The following is a 19,020-nucleotide window of genomic DNA, read 5'->3' as shown; positions in this document are numbered from 1 at the left end:
CCCATGGTGCCTGTTTCAGTTCACCAAAAATAAGTGTAAGCCATTTGTTGGTCATTCCTCATTTGGTTTGAAATCTCAACAAAGCCTAACTGTCAAGTAGAATTAGCTGGACAAAGTTAAAATTCACACAGCACCAGGCTATAGTCCAACAGGTTTATTTTGGAAGCACTAGCTTTCAGAGCGCTGCTCCTTCATCAGGTGGCAGCACCTTGAAAGCTAGCGCTTCCAAATAAATCTGTTGGACTACAACCTGATGTTGTGTTATTTTTAACTTTGTCCACCCCAGTCCAACATCGGCACCTCCACATCAGAATTAGTTGGTGCATTCTCCAAGGCAATGCCTGTAATAATCAAAGCTCACCTACCTACCACTTAGTATTGTCTTCAAATACAGCATAAATGTTGGATTTCCACTTAAATTGCTATTCTTGTGAATTGTCCTGATGAGTGCAAGATGAGAAGCTTGGACAAAATGTGTCTTTTAATCAATAATACAATAATTCTGTACTAATTGAGGGTTGGTTAGCTCAGTTGGCTAGACGACTGGTTTGTAATGCACAGTGACACCAACAGTGCAGGTTCTCTTCTCACTCTGGTTCTAACTCATGTTATGCCATTATATTTGTTTCCAACATAGGGCACCAGGTTCCCTAGAGTGATGTTGTTTGTTCATTTTAGACTTTCCTGGCAGGAATGTAGAATTACCAAAGATTAGAACATAGTCAAGATAGAAAAATACATTGATCTTAACAAATGATGTGATCACTCTTCACCATAAATTGAATCCTCATACTGAAAATTCTCCAAATAAGGCTACTAGAGTGTACCAAAGGCTGACGTTTCAATGGGCAGCATGGCATCTTCTCTGTTTATCCTGAGAAATCATTGAGGAAACGTGGGCCAAGCTTGCAGTGCAGTCAATAGATTGTCTGCTGGAATAATCAGAAGTTAGGACCTTTATTTTTAAAAAATCCATTCACAGGATGTGGCCACTGATTAGGTCAGTTTATTGTCCATCCCTAACAGCCCAGAGGACAGTTATGAGACAGCTCTGCTGTGGGCCTGGAGTCACATACATCTAAGGACAGCTGTTACATTCTCTAAAGGACATATATGAACCAGATGGAGTTTTCCCAACAATCGACAATGATTTCATTGGACGCTTCGTTCTACAACTTCATTGAGCGCAAATTCTACCTCACTGAGTTTTGAACCAAAGTCCCCAGAATATTAACCTGGATTGTTAGTCCAATGGTAATGCTGCTAGGCCATCTCTTCCCCAACATTGTACTCATCTGAGGCTGTTTGCAAAGCCACGGAACTTGATGGTTGCAATCATTAAGGGAAAACCCAGTCGAATCTCTCAAACAACCATGAAATGTTCTGATGATACAGTAAGAATTGACCAGTGGTAGGTTTTACAGAAAGAGATACTGTATCTGTACGTCATGAACACCAATAAAGATCTTATCGCGGAGAGGGCAAAGGGTTAATGACCTGTTGAGTCAGCCAGTCCATCAAACAGCCGGCACAGCACCTGCAGATTGAGGTTCAGATTCAGTAGCACAGCAATTACACGTCATTGTGAAAAATTGATCATGCTTTTTCTCTGCTTACAGCCCCTGGAGGCTGCAAGGAGTTGGACAAAATAATTTAAAAATGACCTTATTATTTGGGCCAATCTGTCCATCACATGTACACTGAGAGTTCCTGGAAACCCCATCCTGAGCCTGGACCCTCATAAAAGATGTTTGACAATTCTTCTCCCCCCCTTGACACACTGCTGCAGTGACCCAATTCATCACATGAAAGCGGGTGACTTGGTTACAAACATAAACTGGGATGCTTGCTCGTGGCATTATTGTGACACAAAAATTACTTGCAGCTGTGAGGCTGTCCTCCTCTCCAGCCTCGGGAAATTGCATGCCTGTGAAAAATAAAAGATCCCTGCTAGTTTTTTTTTCTCTGAAGCATGTGTCTCTCTTTCCTTGCTCCGCCACTATTTTATGTATTGCTTTTGTTGAGCTGATCATGGTAAAGAATATCAGTATCAGCCACAAGGTCTAAAATCACATGAGCCAGGTGGAATGTCCAATTTTACAACACACCAAGCTTTCCCTAGTTTGGAAGGACACCCCTTAGTGCAAGTTTTTCTTAAAAAAAAGCCTACTTTTCCAATCAACCAGTTCAGAGATATTATTGCACACCACTGGATTAGGTGGGACTCGAATGCAGGGCTCCTCATTCCAGAGGTAGGGACACTACCATTGTGTCACAAGACGGCCTAATAGTTCCATTGTCGACGATTCATGTAAACATTGCCTGCAGGTGGCATAAAGAGAGCAAAGGCACAAAAAGGAAGTTATTGTTTGTGGTACGTGTTGGAAAGCAACCAGTCTCAAAGATGGTGCTGGATGAAATATGTCTTTATACACATTCTCCAGATTTTTAATTGCCTGGTGCAGGTATCCTGCTCCCGCTGGAATCCCAGCCTCTGCCTTGCCCATCCCACCAGTGCCTTTGGCAAACAGTCTGATGGTGATGTCCCGGCACACAGAACACTATGACACTTTTGATACTTGTGTAGATTTTCCCTGCAGCCTACTCTGAAGTGACCTCCTGACATCACAGACTGTGTCTGTGCATGCACGATGGCCATTTTACCATTATAGATAATCACCAGGATTTCCATTTTACAATTTAATCAATCCACACTATGTCACTGAGTATGATTGTAAGCAATGGTTAATGTTATATTTTATCAGTTTGTTCAGATGTTGACTAAGCACCATCCACACTTAAGTAGATCATGATCAACCATCATAGTGGTGGCTTTTATGTTATCAGTCAGAATTCATTGAAACCATGTTCATCCTCTCTCCAGTGCAGTAAAGTCAAATGCAGCAGCAACTCTGGGACATCAGTCTTATTAAATCTTAAATGAGTTTGAATGTTCTCTTCCCTCACTATTGTACTTCGCTCACATTTTTACTTCTGAGTCAAGAAGTCATGCATCCTGTGCCATATGGGAACACTACCACCTGTACGATCCCATCCAAACCTCTCACCTTCCTGACCTGGAAATATATCACCGTTCCTCCACTGTCACTGGGTCAAAAACCTGGACTTCTCTCCCTAATGGGATTAAAAAAAACAATTAAGATTTACAAAAAGAAATCATATTTCAAAACCAAGTCAGCTTTACCCATTCTCCTTTGTCAATTTTCCTTTGTAGATTTTTCTCTAGGTTGGCTTTGGTGTTCTGCTGTACAAATTTCTTATGCACAGATACCATTCAGATAGCTATTCGGTGAGCAGTCTATACTTGTTGGCTTTTTTGCAGTTCTCCCGAACTGTTCAAAATGTCCGGTTTTATATCCAAAACACTAAGTTCAAATTCGATTGGATTTTGGTACCTGGGGCATAATTTAAACAGATTGGCTGAATTTGAACTTGTTTTTATTCCATGGCAATGCAACTCCAGCTTTTTGTTTCAACCAAGTGTTACATGTTTAAATTGTTCGAGACACTGTGCTTTCAGTCAGTCCTTACTACGTCCTCTCTCTCTTAAAGATACAGTATACACCTTACCTTCATAACAAAACCAAGATAAAGGCTAGTGAGTCAGGTTATGGGGCTATCATTTGAATATTTTAAAGAATTTATGCACCTTCATTTTAATACTGATTCTTTTTTTTTAACTACAGGAAGATAGTTGAATCCATAAGCCTTTATAAAATTGCTTGACCAGAAAGGACAGGAATCATTCCTTCCTGTACAGCAAGAAAACCCTACAAATCCAGCCCCATGAACTGCCTGTCAATCCCCTCCTCTTGACTGGGTCCCCTTGACAAGTGTCAGGGCCCTGGATAAGATAATCCCTTCATCAGACATCCTCGCCTGATCATCAGCAATCTCTGTCAGCCCCTCATCAGCCTTACCTGCTCTCAATCCAGTTTAATGGTGGCCTTGTTCTGCAGAATTGCCCTCTAGATAAAGCAAACCCATTAGTCAATACAATTGGCTATAGGTGGGAAACCCATGGGACGAAGGAAACCTGAGCATTGAGATGGAGCTTCAATGGTAATATCACTAATGGACTAATTCTTCTGAACCCCAGACTACTGCTCTAGCAACATGGATTCAAATTAGCTTTGAACTCTGATTTGTGCCTTTACTGTGAATTTTGAAATTAACCTTTATGTTATGTCAGTCATTGAGTCAAGACACATCCAATCTGAATGGCACACTCCAATCTGAATGCTACACTCATGAATAATATACTCAATATGAATTCTACACTCTAATCTGAATGGTATACTCAATCTGAATTGAGCACTGCAATCTGAATTGTATACTCCAATTTTAATTGGACGCTCCAATCTGATTAGTATGTTCCAATCTGAATGGTACACTCATGAATGATATACTCAATCTGAATTCTACACTCTAACCTGAATGGCACACTCCAATTTGAATTGTACATTGCAATCTGAATAATATATTCCAACTTGTATTGGACACTCCAATCTGAATGGTATGCTCTAATGTTAATGAAGATGCTCAATGCTCAGCTTTCTTTGGAGAATTGAGTGGATTTGGATGACTATGTGATCTGCTTGTTAAGGGATGCTCAGGGCTAACTTGAATAAATCTTCAAGCTTGACATGGAATGTATGTTATAAGTATCAAAAAGATTGCAAATATATTGTACAGAGAAAAATATATTGCTGTTTTTGTAAACTTCAATGTCAAATGTTTACTTTCATAAACTGTGAATATTTTGGAGGGTAAAATTATCCCTGTGGTGATGTGCTTGCTCTGAAAATAAGCTAATTTTCCAAACACTTCTTCATGGTGACAAGGCCTTTGAGTTATTGAAGTAATGATTAACTTGCGCTGAGATGCACCACCAATGAATAGTTGCTGTCAATAGGGACTAGACTCCAAGTTAAGTATTGCTCAAAGAATGAATTTTATATTTATTCTGCCTGAGGAACCAAAAGGGGCTGTAGCCCAGAGTATAGGACATCGGCAAGGTCGAACCCATTCAGAAATCACGCTGATGGGACATATTTCATCATGATATATCCCAATGCATACAAGTCTCTGATGCTTTCCATCATTGAAGGAAATAAGGATGGAAAAGCCACAGGAAATTAGATGAGAAGCTAAGAAACCAAACTACAGAAAGATTAAAAGTTGGGAAAGTGATTTGAAATGACTTGCACACAGCTTTGCACAGTGACAGTATCATAGCCAAGGCAGAGTTTTTGCTTATTGAAAACTTTTCCCAATACCTCACTATGATGACTTCATATATAGTTTGCAATGGCAATTCTTGATGGTCTCAGCAGAGACTACTTTTACATTTAAAAATTGATCAAGTTTACCTTTAAAATCATGTTGTAGAATATTCACAGCATGAAAAGAGGTCCATTGTGCATGCAGTGGCAATCAAGCATCGATATGTTCTAATCCAATTTTCCAGCACTTGGCCCAAAGCCTAAATTTGTTTGCTATCTGCCAGTCAAAGTAGAAATAACAGGATATATCCGATGACTATGTAACTGGAGACATGGCACAAGAGGCAGGGTTGCAGATTCCAGGGGCATTATGACCAGTTCTGGGTGGTGGGAACAGTGTATACAGGATGAGTTACACCTAGGTAGTGCCAGAACTGACCTCCTAGAGGGAGTATTTGCTAGTGTGGTTGAAGAGGGTTTAAACTAACATGGCAGGGGATTGGAAATCTATACAGACAGAATTAGTGGAGAATTTGAGGCACAGTGCAAATTAACATGAACAGGACTGAAAATGGTAGAAAGACAAGGTTTAAGGCCTTGTTACTGAATTTGTGAAAAAGTGGATGAATTAATTTCTCAAATAGATACAAATGGATATGTTAGGGATTATGGAGATGTGACTGCAAGGTGACCAGGATGGGAACTGAATATCCAGGGGTATCTAGATTTTAGGAAAAATGGACAAAAATGGAGAAGGAAGTGGGGTAGCATTACTAGTTAAAGACAAAATTAATGTGACAGGAAGAAACAATATCAGCTCTGGTGAATTGGAATCGTTACGAGTAGAATTTAGAAACCCTAAGAGGAAGAAAATAACAATGGGCTTGTATACAGACCCCCAAGTTATAGTGGTAGTACTGGGAATGTTATTAAATTCAGAAACAGGGGAAGTTAGATCAGGGAATAAAGTGATAGTCTGATATTGGTAGGAGGGAAAATGTTAGAGTCCAAAATAAAACTTTAATAGCAAAAAATGAAACAAAATTGTGAGCATGTTTACAAAACGGAAATCTATTTGAAGTTTACGTTGAAAATGAGACAGTGGATGTGTTTTACTTGGATTTTCAGAAGGTGTTCAATCAGGTCTCCCGTAAGAGATTAGAATGGAAAACTTAAAACACGTGGAATTGGAGGCCATGTACGGACATGAATAGCAAACTGGCTGGCAGACAGGCATGATCTGATGGTGATTGATTGGGAAAGGGCAAGATGCAACAAGGTCTGGATGTCCTTGTACACCAGTCACTGAAAGTAAGCATGTAGGTGCAGTACACAATGAAGGAGGCAAAGGTTTACCTTCATAGTGAGAGAACTGAGGACAGGAGCATGTCATGTTGCGGCTGTACAGGGCCTTGCTGAGATCACACCTGTGTACTGTGTGTAGTTTTGAGCTCCTTATCTACGGAAGAATATTCTGGCAAAGGAAGAAGTGCAATAGAGGTTTACCATACTGATTCCTGGGATGACAAGACTGACGTATGAAAAGTGACTGGACTATATCAATGGCGTTTACAAGAATGAGGGGTGATCTTATAGAAACTTTAAAAAATTTAACAGGACATACAGGGTAAATGCAGGAAGGATGTTCCGGATAACTGGGGAATCCAGAATAAGGTGACATAGATGAGACAGATCCCAGTTAGATCCCAGTTAGATCCCAGTTCTTAGGACTAAAGGGATCAAGGATATGGAGTGAAAGTTGGAACTGGCTATGGAATTGGACGATTAATTATGATGATATTGAATGACGGAGCAGGCTCGAAGGGTTAAATGGCCTACTCCTGTTCCTTTTTCCTTCTCTATGATAAAAGGGAGACATAATGAAAATAACATGGGAATGTTATGGGACTATTTATGTGAGGAGATGGTGGCACCATCTCTAGGGATTAAGCTGGCTTGTTTGATTCCTGATTTGCTATCTTGATGGCACAATTCTTGTCACCAGTTGCAAAACGACACGATCTGCTCAAATGCTGAGCTCCAGTGTCACAGTGTTCATGTTCTCCAGTTGTACATGACAATGTCAAAGTGTTTCATTTCCTGTGTTCAGTTTTTAACACACCCATCACATGATATAGTACAGTCACATTAGATTCAATGGTGCTTTATTAACTTGTTTCTTAAGCCAAAATCCTCCTCAACGAAACTTTGGCCAGTGCAATATAAAACCATACGCAGGGAAACTTAAATCTTTGAATTGTTAACATGTAAAATTTGTCTTCATGAACTGTTTGCTTTAAGAATTTGTTGGGGAAATTGAAATGTAACCTGTGACAGAAATTCCATCCCATGTCATGCAGAGTACAATGATTAAACCCAGAAAGAGTATTCCCCATCCCATTGGCTCCTCCACCCTCCCACTGAGATCATAGTAAACACACGTCTGAAACACATGCGGAATTAAATACAACGAGAAGGAATAATATTCAGTCTCAGTCTTGAGTGGAGTAACACCAAGCAGTCAGGTGCCTATTGAGCATGCCCAAGTTGTTCCCTGATCTGCCGCAGACCAAACTCCTTCATCCTGATGGGGTAATGAGCCCCAAGTGATGTGCTCACTAGGACCCAGGAGACCTCCCCTTCCCTCATCTCTGATAATGAAACTTGGAGAAAATTGTAAACTGAAGACAGTGTAGCACTCCAAAGGCCTTTGATCTGTAGATGATGGTGGCTGATGTGTCTCAATTCAGAGAATTGTGAGGTGTTATACCTTGGTAGGAAGAACATTGAAAGACAATATCAAATATAGGGTACAATTCTGAAAGGAAGTGCAGGAACAGAGGGAGCTGGGTGTGTGTTTGCACAGATCAATGGAAGTGGCAGGACAAGTGGAGACAGCAGGTAATAAAGCACGCAGTGTTGTTAGCATAGAGTACAAGAGGAAGGAAGGGACCTTAGATGACACTTAATTGATCACAGCCACAGTATTTTGTATAGTTGTGGGTGCTACATAATAGGAAAGATCTGAATGCATTGGGGAGAGTGCAGGAATGATTGATTGCTTCAGGAATGAGAAGCTTCTGTTATGACAATGGGTTTTAAGGGGCCGTTCTCTTTGGAGAGAAGATTTGGTAGAGTATTTCCAAATTGTTAGAGGACGAGATAGAGGAGCAAGGAAGAAGCTGTTCCTGCTTGTAAAAGGAACCAGACTGAGAGGGCATAACTTTAAAATCATGTGCAAAAGAAGTAACGGCGATGTGAGAAAAAACGTTTTCATCTAGCAAGTGGTTAGGGCATGGAATGTGTTATGAAGATGCGGGTGAGCGTACCTTTTAAGAAAGTTAAAAGCTAGCAGATCTACCCGACAGCACCAAGTGTTCTGAACAAGATACAATATAACCTTTTGGTCAAGCAGCTGGTGTAGCTGGTTGCCTGGAGATAAAAAAAAGTTCAAATTAGGCCAATCAGTTTATTTATAATTTGAAAAATACCAAATCCCAATCAAGTTTGCATTTAGTATATTGACAATATTAAAAGTCAATGACACAATCTGATGCTATGAGGGTATAAGGCCGGTACAAATTGAACAGTTGGGGGAGAACTGCCAAGCCACCAGCATGTACAGACTGTCTGAAAAATAGCTCTCTTAAAGTTACCTTTATCGATCCGTGACCCGTGAAACTTAATCTCTAAGAAGAAGAAAAGAAGACAGAGGAAGATACAAAGAAAAGATTCGACAGCGCCTGGTTTTGAAATTTGAATTTTTGGTAAATCTTCTGGTATGGAAGGTGCTAACTATGAAGAGTGGTTGAGTATGTTAGGATTGTTTTCATTAGAAAAACAGAGATTGAGGGGAGACCTGATTGAGGTCTACAAAATCATGAAGGGTATAGACAGGGTAGATAGAGATAAGCTTTTTCCCAGGATGAGGGATTCAATAACAAGAGGTCATACTTTCAAGGTGAGAGGTGAAAAGTTTAAGAGGGATACACACAGAAAGTACACAGAGGGTGGTAGGTGTCTGAAACGTGTTGCTAGCAGAGGTAGTAGAGGCAGGCACGGTAGATTCATTTAAGATGCATCTGGACAGATGCATGAGTAGGTGGGGAGCAGAAGGATACAGATACTTAGGAATTGGGCGACAGGTTTAGAGAGTGGATTTGCATCAACTCAGGCTTGGAGGGCCGAAGGGCCTGTTCCTTGTCTATAAATTTTCTTTGCTCTTTATTAATTGAGGGTTTTATCAGACTAGTATTGTAGATAAGCTGCAGAGCTGGGCTGAGAGGTGACAAATGGAGTTTAATGTTAAAAAGTGTGAGGTGATTCACCTTGGAAGGAGCAACAGAAATAAAGATTATTGGGCGAATGGTAAGATTCTTGGGTGTGTAGATGAGCAGAGAGATCTCGGTGTCCATGCACATAGATCCCTTGAAATTACCATCCAGGTTGATAGGGCTGTTAAGAAGGCCTTTGATGTGTTAGTTTTTATTAGTAGAGGGATCGAGTTTCGGAATCACGAGGTCATGCTGCAGCTGTACAAAACTCTGGTGCGATTGCACTTGGAGTATTGCGTGCAGTTCTGGTCACCACATTTTAGGAAAGATGTGGAAACTTTGGAAAGCGTTCAGAGGAGATTTACCAGGATGTTGCCTGGTATGGAGAGAAGATCTTACGAGGAAAGGCTGAGGGACTTTGGCTGTTTTCGTTGGACAGAGTTAAAAATCACACGACACCAGGTTATAGTCCAACAGGTTTATTTGGAAGCACTAGCTTTCGGAGCGCTGCTCCTTCATCTGGTGGTTGTGGAGAATAAGATCGTAAGACACAGAATTTGTAGCAAACGTTTACAATGTGATGTAACTGAAATTATATATTGAAAAAGACCTGGATTGTTTGTTAAGTCTCTCATCTGCTAGAATGAACATGTTGATTTCAGTTCTTTCATATGTTAAACGCAAAACTTTTTTTAAAAAGTTACATTCTCAAGTGAACTTTAACAATTGGTCTCATGTCGGCCCAGATAGCATATTGAAGGTGTGAGCTTCCCTGTGAGGCTGTCTGTGCCACAATGATCAGACTGATTCTAATCTAAAAAACAGATTTACAGAATCTTACATGGATTCATGCGTTTTTTGAGCAAAGTAAAATATAATTCTGCAAGTACAAATTCACCCCACAAACTTATATGTGTATGTGTGTGTGTGGGGGGGGGAAGGGGGGAGGTTATGAATGTCTGTGAGACAGTATGTGTATGTAAGTGTAGAGGCGTATAAGTCAGTGAGAGGGTTTGTGTGGGAATGTATGTGTGAGCGTATGAGAGAGGGTCTGTGGGAGAGTGTGTATCTGTGGGAGAGTGTGTGTCTGTGTATAGTGCAATGGGGTCACCTGTAGTGTGACATGAACCCAAGTTCCCAGTTAAGGCCCTCCCTATGGGTACCGAACTTGACTATCAGCCTCTGCTCGGCCACTTTTCGTTGCTGCCTGTCCCGAAGTCTGCCTTGGAGGATGGTCACCCGAAGGTCCAAGGTCGAATGTCCCAGACTGCTGAAGTGTTCTCCGACTGGGAGGGAACACTCCTGTCTGTTGATTGTTGTGCGGCATCCCTTCATCCATTGTCGTAGCTTCTGCTTAGTCTCGCCAATGTACCGTGCCTCAGGGCATCCTTGCCTGCAGCTTTTGAGATAGACAATGTTGGCTCATCCATATGAGTACCTGCCACGTACATGGTGGGAGGCGTCCCCACCCATAATGGTGGTATCCGTGTCTACATTCTGACACATCTTGCAGCGTCTATCATGACAGGGTTGTATGGTAACGTCCTGAAAGCCAGGCAGTTTGCTACGAACAATGATCTGTTTGAGGTTTGGTGCCTATTTAAAGGCGAGCAGTGGACATGTGGGGAAGGTTTTGGTGAGGTGCTCATCCTCATTGATAGTGTGTTGCAGGTCACGAAGAACATGGCGTAGTTGTTCGGCTCCTGGGAAGTACTGAACAACGAAGGGTACCCTGTCGGTTACAGCATGTGTTTGTCTCCTGAGGAGGTCAATACGGTTCCTCGCTGTGGCATGTTGGAACTGGCAGTCGATGAGTTGAGCATCATACCCCGTTCTTATGAAGGCGTCCCTGAGTACTTCCAGGTGCCTGTCACGTTCCTCCTCATCTGAACAGACCCTGTTTATGCGTAGGGCTTGTCCATAGGGAATGGCTGTTTAATATGTTTCGGGTGGAAGCTGGAGAAGTGTAGCATCATGAGGTTATCCATGGGTTTGTGGTAGAGTGAGATGCTGAGGTGCCCATCCTTGATGGAGTCCATGTGTTCAAGAATGAGACAGATAGTAGAGAGTAGTCCATGGTGAGTTTGATGGTGGGATGAAACTTGTTGATATCACTGTTTAGTTTTATCAGTGATTCCTTGCCATGGGTCCAGAGGAAGAAAATGTTGTCAATGTACCTGGTGTATAGTGATGGTTGGAGGTCCTGCATAGAGCAGAAGCCTTGTTCGAACCTGTACATGAAAATGTTGGCATATTGGGGTGCAAATTTGGACAGAAGGAGGTTGAGAGGTGACTTGATCGCGACATTAAGGTAGTCAGGTGGACAGTGAGACCCTTTTTTCTGGGATGATGATGGCTAGTACAAGGAAGCTTCAAATTGAGGGGTGATAGATATAGGACAGATGTCAGAGGTAGTTTCTTTACTCAGAGAGTAGTAAGGGCGTGGAACTCACTCTCATGCCCGAAACGTCGATTCTCCTGCTCCTTGGATGCTGCCTGACCTGCTGCGCTTTTCCAGCAACACATTTTCAGCTCTGATCTCCAGCATCTGCAGCCCTCACTTTCTCCGCGTGGAACTCACTACCTGCAACAGTTGTAGACTTGCCACCTTTACGGGAATTGAAATGGACTTTGGCTAGGCATATGGACGAGAATGGAATAGTGTCGGTTAGATGGACTTCAGATTGGTTTCACAGGGCGGCACAACATCAAGGGCTGAAGGGCCTGTACTGCGCTGTAATGTTCTATGTAGAAGGGGAAGGTAAAAGATAGGTTAGAGAAAGGAGTTGTAAGCAGTTATTAGTTAATTATTCTGTTATACTTTTAAAAAATAAAGTTGTTAATTTTTACTTTAAATAGTCCTTAGCTTCTCGAATTTTCACAGATTGCTGCACGGGATCAATCTTTTCTGTGAAGCTAAGTTAAATTAAGCAGGAGGGTTTACCTTGTGTTGTAACAGTTTGGGGGGTCATTGTTGGGATTTGAACAGTTTGGGTCTTGGATTTGTGATTTGAATTGCTTTAAGACAGATTTGAATAGATTTGGTTGGTACGAAACATCGCAGCAAACTTACACACTTTCAGGTAAGGGTCCTAAATCTTTCTATAAAACATAGGTGAGACAATTTGTTTAATTTCAGTGACTTGTAGTTGATTAGATTAAAAGTGAGAAAAATGGCTCTTAAAATTGCTGAAGAGGGTCTGAGAAGGAAAGAAAAAGACCATACTTTTAGAATTAGCAAATAAGTTAGATTTGGGTTTAACCAAGGACAAAAGGAAAGCTGAAGTTGTAAAGGAGTTACTGAAAACGCTTCGGTGTGCCAGAGAAACAGGCAAGTGCTGTAGAGGTAGAAAAACTTAAATTACAATTGAGGAAAATGGAATTAGAAGATAAACAAAGGGAGAGAGAGAGAAAAGAGAGAGGGAGAGAGAATGTTCTTAGCTGAGCAAAAAGAGAGAATTTGAATTTGAAGCTGTCACTTAGTCAGCAAAGTCAAGTTAACAGAATGGAGATTAAAAGAGAAGGTAGTGATATATACAAATATGTCAAAACCCTGCCACATTTTGATGAGAAAGATGTTGAAACCTTCTTTATTTCATTTGAAAAATAAGCTCAGCAGATGGAGTGGCCGGAGGATTTATGGGTAATGCTAGTTCAGACTAAACTGGTAGGTAGAGCAAGTGAGATATTTGCCACACTGTCAGATGAGCGGTCAAGAGATTATGAAGAGGTTAAACAGGCTTATGAATTGGTACCAGAACCATATAGACAGCAGTTCAGAAACACAAAGAAGGAACTTGGTCAGACTTGCGTTGAATTTGAAAGAATTAAACATAGTCATTTTGATAGATGGGTGCATGCTTTGAAAATAGATAGGGCCATGGAGAGAGCATTCCACCAGAGAAGTTTCAAAACTCACTTTCAGAGATGGTAAGAATTCATGCGGAGTAACAGAAAGTTCAGGAAGTGAGAAAGGCAGCAGAATTAGCAGATGAATACATATTAGTACATAAGACAAGCTTCCAGCTAGAATTTTGTCCTGGGAGGGATAAAGGTTGGAAAAAGGGGAGATCTTACACTACAAAACAGAGTAGAGAACACTGATAAGAGTTTACGACAGGATAAAAAAGAAGACAATAGGTGGAAAGGAGGTGAAAGGCCTCAGGTGTTTCCACTGTGGTAAAGGGGCACATGTAAAGACACAGTGCTGGTTGTTAAAGAAAGGCACAGTAGGAAAAGATGTGGTAAAAGAAGCTAAGCCAGTGGCATTAGTGAAGGTAGTAAAGGAGACCCCAAGAAGAGCCAAGGATCTGCAGGAGAGTGCACAGCCTCGGCAGGGGCTGGGTATCTCCAGCTGATCACTATCCGGAGACATGGACCAAACAAGATCCCTCAAGAATCTGACTCATGAATATGGGCAAAATCACACTACAATTCCTGGCTAGGAAACACAGTATTGCATAGGGTCCCGATTCAGCTCTGTATGGTCAGGATTGGGCTGGCATGCAGTTACAAGCAGGGAAATTGACAGTACATCAGGAAGCTTTCACCAAGCTGCTGACTTCTATATTTAACCATATTGCCTGAGGCTGCATGTGAGCAAACCCCCTGGAGAGGGTGCGCTGTCAATTTCGATGTGTTTATTCTCCCAATTACAGCAATATTAACATGGCTTTTGCAACGTATTTCTGGGTGAGCCAGTCATCTGTCAATGAATACAAGGCCAGAACGCAATGGGGAAAGCTGATGGGGGGAGGAAATGGGATGGGTGGTGCTGATAATGTGACAGAGAAACATACAAGCACTAAATCTTCCTACTTTCTTGTTTGATGGAATGAATAGCACAATGCTTTTGCTGAGAGGATCCCTTTGACACTTTTGGAGGTTTGAATGTTTGAAGCGGTGATTTTCAGAGCAGAGCTTAAAATATATGTTTTTTTTTAATTTGGAGCCCAGATGAAGCCTAAGACCACTGCCAGCAGTAGAAGGATCAGGAATTACAATCTCCATGCCATGCCATAGCGGAAAAGAGATAAGCAAAGAGATTCATCTCATAGGAGTGACAACACAAGGAGTGCAGGTAGAAAGCAAACTCCTTTAACACATTGGGACATCATTGTCTGAGGGCAATGAGTCTCGTTCATTTTCTTTTGAGGTACCTATAAATATTTTTGTGCAGATATGTGCATAGCTTACAGCGAACATTGTTCAGGAGACTTCTGTTCTGATGTCAGTTGGTGACAGATGTATGAAGTTTCAGATCGCAAACTGTTGATAAATAGCCTGCTATCCAGACAGTGTCTGTGAAAGTCATGTTCACGTTTATTGCCTTTGCCTTTGGCTCATTCCAGGTCTTTCCTGGAGATCGAATATAAAAGATCAGAACAAGAGTAGGCCATTTGGCCCATCATGACATTTCGGCAATTCTGCAATTCATGATTGGTCTCCTTCTTCAACACCAGCTTCTCACACCATACCCACAGCCAGTAATATTTTTCATATTCTGAACTCTATCAGTTTCTATCTTGAACGTACCCTGACTGAACCTCCACAGTCCACTGTGGTACAGAATTCTAAATATTCACCTGTTCGAGTGTAGGAATTCTTCCTCATCGTCTTAAATGGTCTACTCATTACTCTGAGACTATGCCCCCAACCCTATAACCAGAGGGGGAAATATCCTTCAAGTAAGTGCCCTGTTGAGCCCTCTAAGAGGTTTTGTAAATTAGAATCCCTACAGTGTGGAAACAGGCCATTTACCCCAACTAGTCCATGCTGGCCTTCTGAAGAGCATCCTACTCCCACACCCTATCTGCGTACCCTGCATTTCCCATGGCTAATCCCCCTAGCCTGTCCATCTTTGGACTGTGGTAAGAAACTCATGCAGACATTTGGTGAATATACAAACTCCATACAGACAGTCACCTGAGGCTGGAATCGAACGCAGGCCCCTGGTGCTGTGAGGCAGCAGTGCTAACCAGCATGCCACCCCTACATGCACAGCCAAAAACTGCATCAAAGATTTGTGATTTTTTGCCAAGACAGACAATTATGTCCACTTTGTCACCGATGCCAAACAGATGAGGGTGTACTCAGGTTTACAGTTCTGGCTGGCTTCCCACAGATGAAGGGCACCAGTGACGATATGGACATGCTGAGACCACCCAGAAGTATTTATCAACTACAAGGGCTTCCATTTCCCTCAATGTACCATTAGTTTGCAGCCATAAAAGGATCTTTATGCAGGTATGCACAACATTTCTGGACATTCTTCTTGTTGCTTTTAGTCTGTGGCAGTCCATCTCCTTCATCTCTCCATGGTTTAAAGCAGATTTACAGACTGGCTACTCGGAAGACACCTGATGAAATGTACCTTTTTTTTAATTTCACAGGTGGGATGAAGATCTCGCTGGCTGGGCCCAGCATTTATTGCCTGTCCCTAGTTGCCCTTGAGAAGGTGGGGGTGAGCTGCCTTCTCGAACTGCAGTCCATGCGCTACAGGTTGCCTCACTGTGTTATTGGGAAGGAAATTCCAGAATTTTGACCCAGTGACACTGAAAGCATGGAGAAATATTTCCAAGTTTAAAGTTTTGTAATGGAAATTACAATGCCAAGGCATGTGAGGCTACGGATCAAGTGCTAGAAAGTGGGGTTAGAATAGTTAGATGCTTGTTCCTTAGTGCAGATTTGATGGACTGAAGGGCCTTTCTTTGTGTTGTTGACTCTATTACAACTTTGAGGGACCCAACTGATAACACCCAGAGTGATACTGTGCAAGTCATGTATATAAAACTGAGAAAGCCATAATCATGCTGAAGATGCCTAGACTCATGTAGAGTTGCTTTTCAGCATCAACCATTCCTGGTCACCAGAATACTACATTGCACCACACTGAGGTTGGGAAGCTGCAGGAGAGTAAAGGCTGAGAGCACCCAACCTCTTCACTCAACTCCAAGGAATAGCAGGAGGAATGGATTATTGCTAATGTCCTGGCAGTCATGTGTGTTACTGCCTGTGATGCCTTCATTAATGTTGGGTTTCATTAGGTGTTATTACTCCACTCACCTGATAACTGCATTCCCCTACCCACTCTGTTTTCCCTACATAAAACACCATCATATCCACAGTCCCAATCAATTTATGCCCTACCATTTATCACCAGTGAGAAGGCAACTTGATGGGCAGTAAATAAAAGGGGTGGCAGAAACAAGAAATGTTCTTGAGATCCAAAATTAAAGAAAAACCTAATAGCCTAACATTGTGTAAAAGACTAATCTTCATATCCTTGGGCGTCAATGACTATTTACTCTTCCTTTTTCCAGGTGATCTACATGATGCATCGCACTTGACTCTGGTATAGTTGGACTGCCCAGGTCCCTGCTGTGACTGCTCAGAGACTCTTGGTTGACAGACGCAGCTCAAAGAGTCAACGCAGAATTTCAACCAGGAGCAAAATACTCTGATGCTGGAAATCTGAAATCAACACAAGTGCTGGAGGAACTCAGCAGGTCTGACAGCATCCGTGCAGAGAGAACCAGTTAATCTTTGAGTCCGATATGACTTTTTTTCTTTGCAACTGAATAGAGAGATGGAAAAGTGATGGGTTTATCTGCAGAGAAACTTAGGAAGGAGCAAGTAGAAGGTTAGAGATAGTAAGTCATAGTCATAAAGATATACAGTATGGAAACAGAAGACCCTTTGCTCCAACTCTTCCAAGCTGACCAGATATCCTAAATTAATCTAGTCCCATTTTCCAGCATTTGGCCCATATCCCCCTAAACAATTCCTATTCAGATACCCATCCAGATGCCTTTTAAGTGGCATCATTGTACTAGCCTTCACCACCTCCTCTGGCAGCTCATTCCATACGCGCACCAACATCTGCATGATGTTGGCCCCTTTTAAACCTTTCCCCTCTCACCTTAAAACCTATGTCATCGAGTTTCAGACTCTGCTACCCTGAGGAAAAGACCTTGTCTATTTACTCTATCTATGCCCCTCAAGATTTTATGAACTTTTATAAGCTCACCCTCTGCCTCCGAAGCTCCAGGGAAACAGTCCTAGCCTATTCAACCTCTTCCTATAGCTCAAAACCCTCTAACCCCTGGCAACATCCTTTTCCAAACCCTTTCAAGTTTCACAACATCCTTCCTATAGCAGGGAGACCAGAATTGCACGCAGTGTTCCAAAAGTGGCTTAACCAATGTCCTTTGCAAACGCAACATGACTTGCCAAATCGTATATTCATGCACTAACCAATAAAGGCAAGCATACCAAACACCGCCTTTACTATCCTATCTACCTGCAACTGTATTTTCAAGGAACTATGAGCCTTTTTCCAGGACAAACGACAAAGTGAACGGTGATGGTTGTAGCAAATTGTCAAAGCTTGGGACTGAAGTAAATGTTAACAGTGGGTGTTAATAACAGAACACATGTAAGTTCTGCTGAAAGCTAAACATTGAAAACCAGGCACTAGGCAGTGGGGGAAGAAGGCATGGGGGAGGAGTTCATGGTCAGAAGTTGCTAAATTCACAGTTGACCCAGAAGGCTGTGAAGTGGCTAAACAAAATGAGATACCGTACCTCTACCTTGAACTTCACTGCAACAGACCGAAGACAAAAAAATGAGAGCATAAGAACAAGATGGTGTATTGAAATGGCAAGTGACTGAAAGGTCAGATTTTCCTTGTGGACAAAATGGAGAACAATATGCCACAGCCGTGGGTCATATGACCTACTGTGTGAGTTAGCAGTTGGGAGTTAGCATTGGAATGGGAGTACATGGTGTTTATGGCCTGTACCTTCTTTACAGGCACTGTGGGAAATTAAAGATTCGAACTCAAACTGTCAAAATAAGAATGTTAAAGTTATTATTATTCTCATGATCAAATTTCACTCACCACTGATGTCAAATTCACACCAGTGAGTGTTATGCGGCTGTCCAGTATTTAAAGCTGTCAACAGCTAGCTGGAAGGCTCCATCTCTGACAGCCAGGCATGCTGAGACTCCACTGATTATCCAATCAATCCTCTACAACCATCAATTTTAAGATGGCTGACGGGTGTTGTATAAGATAATGGTTTTAAAAGGGTTAATGTTCATGTTCCATTGGCTCCATCCATTCTACTGATGTCACACAGACTGTGAGTGGAGACAAGGAAGTTGACTCTAACTTGTGAGGGGGACAAATGTAACTATATCAGCTAAGATCCTAGTTCTTACACTGACCGATTTGAAGTTGTGCTTATTTCTATCTTGCAATAAATCTTGTTGGTGAAGAACAGAAAGTCTATATTGTGTTGTATCCTCTACCTCTAACTGTAGGGGAGGTCCAAGACAAAGCAAGGACAAGGGATGATTGGTGGCAGTAGAATATACTGGTAGAGACAACAAATACATCAGGTTAAGGGTTGTAGCCTTTTTGAAAAATACTACAGAATATGACCTCCAGTCCTCCATATTTATCTGTGCTCTATTCTCCCATGAGAGAGGAATCT

The 19,020-nt window shown here is 41.8% G+C and overlaps 1 long non-coding RNA gene and 1 pseudogene across 1 annotated transcript in view; both read left to right on the top strand.

The window, feature by feature from the left end:
* The first annotated feature begins 5,233 nt into the window (after positions 1–5,233).
* Positions 5,234–5,360, top strand: LOC122540798 (U4 spliceosomal RNA; annotated as a pseudogene).
* Positions 5,361–16,870: 11,510 nt separating this feature from the next.
* Positions 16,871–19,020, top strand: part of LOC148142280 (uncharacterized) — a 91,440-nt gene continuing 89,290 nt past the window's right edge. Inside the window, exon 1 of the long non-coding RNA XR_015752008.1 lies at positions 16,871–17,028. This is a non-coding gene — a long non-coding RNA (uncharacterized LOC148142280). The remainder of the gene's footprint in view (positions 17,029–19,020) is intronic.

The sequence above is a fragment of the Chiloscyllium plagiosum genome, unplaced genomic scaffold (genome assembly GCF_037043375.1).
Source record: "Chiloscyllium plagiosum isolate Xiang-an unplaced genomic scaffold, Cpla_swu_hap1 HiC_scaffold_29, whole genome shotgun sequence".
Classification (NCBI taxonomy): domain Eukaryota; kingdom Metazoa; phylum Chordata; class Chondrichthyes; order Orectolobiformes; family Hemiscylliidae; genus Chiloscyllium; species Chiloscyllium plagiosum.
This window is presented reverse-complemented; position numbering and strand designations above follow the sequence as displayed.